Consider the following 6480-nt stretch of genomic DNA (forward strand, 5'->3'; position numbering starts at 1 on the left):
CTGGATCTTAATCTACAAGGTCAAAATGCACCTCAGTTTCCTGCAATGTTTTGCAAAAGTATCAATTCCTAAGCCCTAAATCTGATGCTTCTAGTTGTGTAAGTCACAAGAGCTCAAGAATTTGTATTTTGGATACCTCCCTTCATCCTCCAAGAGAATTCAGATGTAGTTACCTGGTTAGAGAACAGGGATTGCAATTTAAGACATATAACTTTTCTTTCAACAATAAAGTATGTATATGCTTTTGTGATCAGCATGAGAGTTTTCACCTCCTTCATTTCTGATCCTTGCCAGTTGTCCCCCAGGTGGCTGGTTCCTCCAAGGGGCAGAGTCTGCCACAGGGAATGGACTACTGAGGGGCTTCTGGGAGCCATCTAGGGACAGAAGCATTGAGATGCAAGTAATGTGGGCACAATGAGCATGGGGAATGCGCAGCAGCTGGGTGCACTTGAGGACAGAATGGCCTGAAAGTTATGGACCTGGGGTGAGACTGCTGGCCCCTGAGGCATGAGCAAATGCTAGGGGTGACTATGGGTGTGCTGCAGGAGGGATGTGGTATGATGGGCTCTGAGCTACCGCGCAGAGCAGGGCTGCCGGGAGCAGGGCAGAGCTAGGCACTGGGTGTTCCTTTCATTGTAAGTCACTCCCCTCCCTTCCCCATGATAATAATAAATGTACATAAAGATATGTTATATGGTTTGCCTGATAGCTCAAGAGACCCTGAGAGAACTCTGGCAACACCAGTTCAGTCCTCCTTAACCAACCTGATGGTCCCCTGATGCTGGGAGATTACCATATTGATATCTCCCTTACTTCAGATACACCCAATAGGCATTGCATACCACGGCCCAGCATACCTGGACTCAAGCAGCCCTTCTGCCTCTACCTTCCTAGTAGTGGGGACTATTCCCAGAACATGTCTTTCTGTGTGTGGAGTATCACACCCTCTTCTATAAACTTCTCTACATTCAAGTGTGTGAGCTACTACTTCCTGACTAATGACCTTTTCTAAATCTAATAGTTTCTTTTCCAAAGACTCCACCTCTAAGCACCATTTCACTATCTTAATACCATTAATGTTATAGAAGTTTCAACTCTTCATGACATCATGGAGAACAAACCTATTCAGCTATAGCAGTGGCGACTCACTACCTGCTGGATAGAATCCGAAGACCAGTGCAATTTATACAGGAGTTCAAGGAGACAGACAATGGTTAGCTCTGTCCAACCTCCTATGCACCCATGTTCAAGGCCCACTTGCCTGGGATATGCAGACGCTGACCGAACCATCCTGAACTCCATTGTGTGTACATATAGCCTCCAGCCAACTCAGAATATGCAAGAGTTTAATAAACCGTCAAGGAATTCCCTATTGAATCTTTCTTTAGTCTCCCTAAATGTCATTTGCCCCAAATCATTTCCAGTCTCAGCAAAATACAATTGCTGGTCCTTTCTGTTTACTTTTCACCTAATTGTCCCTTATCTGACAATGCTGTAGAACAAACTCTTTTTAAAATTTACTATTATTTGGCAATTTCATACATGCATTTAATATACTTTGGTCATTTTCACTCCCCCATTACTCTCATCCCACTCCTGTTCAACTCCATCTTCCTCCCAACAAATCTCCCTTTTATTTTCATGTACTTTTATTCTTGGTTTTGTTATGTTGTATGTGCAACCCACTGAATTAAATTACAGTTGCTTGCATGAGCATGAGTAGGGGATTATTTATTGGAGCATGGGCAACTTAACAATAATTCTACCACTGAATAAAATGACTGCCCCTTCCTCAGAAAGCATTAACTACCAAGAGTTACTATGGGAGGAAGAGAAGTAGAATTTCATGAGTCCCATTTCCTATCCATGATGGAGTGTTGATTGGCAGATCTTCTGTGGGGAACCAGAGATGCTGTTGAGTACATGAGTGCAACAGCTATGTCATAGGCAGAAGACAGAATCTCACATCTCACCTCCTTATCCTCCAGTTCTTACATTCTCTCCACCCCTTTTTCCTTGATATTCCCTGAGCCTGGGAAGGGGTTGTCCTGTCTAGGACCAAGCACTGGACAGTCATTTGTTCTCAGCACTCTGTGCAATTGTGAGTCTCTGGCCTAACTGTTGTCTACTACAAAGAGAAGTTTGTCTGACCAAGGATGAGAGCAACACTAGTCAATGGGTATAAAAAAATATTTAGAAGCCATTTTGACCCATATCCACTTAGCAAAAGAACAGTAACACCACACACACACACACACACACAGACACACACACACACACACACACACACACACACATTCATTCATTTAGGGCCTGTGACCTCCCCAGCCATGGATTTTTGTCCAGGTTTGTAGTACCAAACATTAATTCCCTCATGTGGAGCAGGCAATGAAATTCAATCGGAAAGTTGTTGGTTACTTCCATAATGTCATGCCACTATGTTGCCTATGGGTATATATTGCCTGGTATGTTGATATTGTAGCCCACATGGTCCATAGCTGGGTAAGAATGTTGATTCCTTTTCTCCCTGAGCATCCTACATAAGGCCTTCCAGCCCTATGAAATCTATGCAGAGGAGAGGAAGTTTCCAGGTCAGTTCCAACTTCATTCCTATATGTCATGCAACCAAAGTGTTTGTTGTCTTCAGCAGTAGAGGTTTACTGTCTAGGTCTTATGGGAAACTATAAGCAATATCAAGAACTGTATTGTTTGCGGAGTCTCTTGATCCTCTAATCAACAATTCTTAGGGAGGTATCTTACCCCTGGGATAGGTTTTGTTTAATAACTTATGGCTTCTGGGCACAACATTATCTACTCATGCAGAATGTGTCCTTTTAAAGTAATTTTAAAAATATACTTTTTAATAGGTTCCAAACTAGCAAATTTCTGTAGAAGGACTTTTACAATATGGACAGAATCAGGACTAAAGACTTTTACCTAACCTGACAACCAAAATGTTATTATTTATAATGTGAACAAACTCATTGAGTCGTGTGCCTTGTGGCATAACCATATGAGCATAATCCCTCAAAACCCCTCCTTAACCTCCAGCTAAGATAGTGAACAATTGTGGGCATGCATACCTTATATACCGAAGCACTTAAAACAGCATGCCTTTCTCATTGCAAACAATGAGAGAACTCTGCTTTGTGTGTGTGTGTGTGTGTGTGTGTGTGTGTGTGTGTGTGTGTGTGTATGATATTCTAGGGCTAGGGATCAAAGGCAAAGATTCTCTAATAAGATAAGGGTAGATGTTGACTTCTACTTTCTAATTTTATTCTGGAGATACTGTTTCAATAAAAGAATGAGCCAAGCCCTGGCTTGGGAACACGGTTGCGAGAGACTTCTGAAGGAATGGGTGTTGCACAATTCAGATCTGCTCTTGGCCTTAAGAGTGGTAAGAGTCAGGTGTCTCTTTATTAAGCATCACCATATGGTGGCTTAAAAATGCAACTTTATGGTGCTTCATGTGAGGAAGAGGCTTTCTACTTCAAATTCACAGATCAGTGGCCAGAGAAGTCCTGGGGGAAAAGGGAAATAGAGGGCATTGCAGTCATACATTGTAAGTTGTATTACATCAAGCTCAAGACTCTCCTTGATACCTCGTGCTAGAGCACTAACTCGTGGATAAGTTTTGAGGAAAAAATGCAAACTATTGAACATTCTCAGTCATACACAAGGGTAAGTGATATAGCACCAAGCATAAGGCTTGCTTGATGGCTTGCATCGGCACGCTGAAATAATACTGCATAAAATTTTTCTTTTGATTTCCCTCCTTACCAGGGCCAAACTGTGAAGAACTGTCCTCATTTTACTCTTTGACTTTCATTCTATCCTTTGCACTTTCAGTATAGGGATCTCTTGCTCTCCTGAATTTTTGTGCAAATTAATTGGAACTAAATCCCACAAAGCAAATTTGTGAACCTTTAAATGTTATTCAGACATCTTTTCCTTGATACTACACACATAGGACATTTAATTCAGAACTGGGGAAAAATTGGTGAGCAATTAAACTACTGCTTAGAAACAACTCAATTGAAGCATTTATCTCTTTAGAATCAAATTAAAGTCGTGATATAGCCTTATCAAGAGAAATGGGGGGTTCTTCCAAAGAAATTGTGTCTTATAGAACCTCATTGACCCCTTCCACCTAATTTTCCTGTCTTCCATGCAGCGCCCTTCCATGCAGCAAAAGGCAATGGAAGAAACTACCTTAACAGAGATATGTGCCTGGTTCTGGCAGCCTGCAGAGGCCAACAGTGCCAGCTTTTTCTGTGCTGCATCTCCAAGCCCATCTTTCTCTCAGATGAATTATCTTCTCCATCCTCAAAACTCCTTTTCTGTCTGCTTCTTTTGTTTCTGCGTCATCATCCTGCTTTTTGGGATATCTTTTATTGAATTATTGCAATTTTCATGCAATATAATTTAATGCTACTTAAATCCCCTCATCTATTCACACCCTTCCTTGTTGCCCCACTCAATTTAATGTACTCTATTATATATATAAAATATGTAATGTACTCTATTATATATATAAAACATATGTAATGTACTCTATTATATATATATATATATATGAAAGCCCCCCTTCCCATGGGGGTTTATTATTTTCTTGACCTCTCCTATTAAACTCTCTCTGTATATAATTTGTGTCTCCAAATGACCTTCAGGGTGGGTCCACCCACTGGAGCCTGGTTAACCCACCAAGAGTTCCATGTTTGAAAGAGACTATCTCTGCCCTTCCCTGAAGCCATTTATTGCCACAATTCTTTAGGTTGGGTTGGAGTTTGTTACCCAGTTCCTCATGTCTATTCTGGAATTTTGTCTTTTTTGAGCTTCCATGGGGCTTGTATATGCTGTCATCATTGCTGTGTGTTCATATGAGTAACATGATAAACTCTGTTTCCTTGTGGTCATTCACCACCTCTGGCTCTTACAGCCCTGCCCCTCCCTCTTCAGCAGTGATCCCTAAGCCTTGAGAGGCAGAAGATTTGTACAAGTATCTTTTCTTTAATTATCTGTTTAATATCTACATGATTAGAAGAAGCATTCCATTACAGCATTAACATATTCAATAACAATTTCCAGAGCAAAGATCCATCTCTTTCAAAACTGGCTGTAAATTTTTAGGTTCACAGTTGAACTAAAACAGTTACACAATATTAAACTCAGTATAAATCCTATAAGACCTAAAATTGAATGGAGTTTTAGCCTTTAAAAAAGATCTTCATTTCATTTTAAAATATACTGTTTCATACAGAAAAACTGATTTTTAATGCTACTAACACTTAGATGTTTGCACACGCATCTCTAATTTTTATGTATCTGATTATTACTAGTCACAGTCGATTACACTCAGATCCTTGGCACCTGAGTGTGGATAGCAAGTCATCAGGTAGATTTTAATGGTATCACCTCTACTAATTAACATGAAGCAAATTTTTATGCTTTTTCCTCAAATATAATTCATTTTTTATTTGTTGATTTTTGTGTGTGTGTATGTCATACAAAACATCCCAAACAATCTAATTTATCTATATAGACACATCCCAAATAGCACCCTCCCATAGCCTCCCCCACCCAATGGAACCCATATACTCTGTCAGCCCTGTTATTGTCCACTGTGTTGTCGGCGCCCATAGACCTTCCCCAGTGCTTGTCCATCTGCTGAATCTAGTCAGCCGATCTAGAGTTCCTTGCTTTAGGAAGATCTGCTCTTCCTCATCTAGCAGCAATCAGTTGCCAATATTCCTTTAGATAAAATTTGGGTCTGCTGTTCATTTCCCCAGTTCTATGCTGGGTTACTATCTGGGAGTCCCTTTGCCCACCCTGGCCAACAACTGAAAAGAAGGTATCTCCTATCTGGCATTGTTGCTTGTTATGTAGCATTTATCTATACATATGGATGCTTAAAAAATTATATTGCCCCCTTTAATCTTTGGTTATATTTTCCTTTTGGGTTATTAAGGCCATACAGTTGGCCCAGTTAAACCAATTTATTTTTCTCTTAAGGTTGTTTGAGGATATGTTCCACAGGGGTTACATGGGCTTGGGAGGAGCCCCTGGCTCCTTTCTTTTACCAGTTCTGCCTATGTGAAGATAAGTCAAAGTCCTGCTTGACTATGGCTGGCTTCACTTGGAAGCATGGAGGAAATTATTCCTCTGTGTTGACCCTCCTCTTTATAGACTGGACACTGGTTCAAGTCCATCTGCTGGGGTCTCCATGGCCTCCCTGAGCAAGAGGACAGGTGACTCATCACCCCACAATTACAGGACATTTTGAGAGATGCTCATAGTCCCCTGGAACTAGTCAACCTAGGACGGCAAGGAGCAAAAATTGTCCTTTATGTCCCCTCTGACCAAATTATTATAGGCCTCAGAATGTGTCAGTTAAACATTCAAGAAGGTTAGTTCCACCAGTCTGGTACTTTTAATTACTGTGTGTCATATAGATAAATCTTGGGCAAAAACCAAGTGTTC

Source organism: Nannospalax galili, unplaced genomic scaffold (assembly GCF_000622305.1).
Source record: "Nannospalax galili isolate Female #2095 unplaced genomic scaffold, S.galili_v1.0 scaffold207, whole genome shotgun sequence".
Lineage (NCBI taxonomy): Eukaryota > Metazoa > Chordata > Mammalia > Rodentia > Spalacidae > Nannospalax > Nannospalax galili.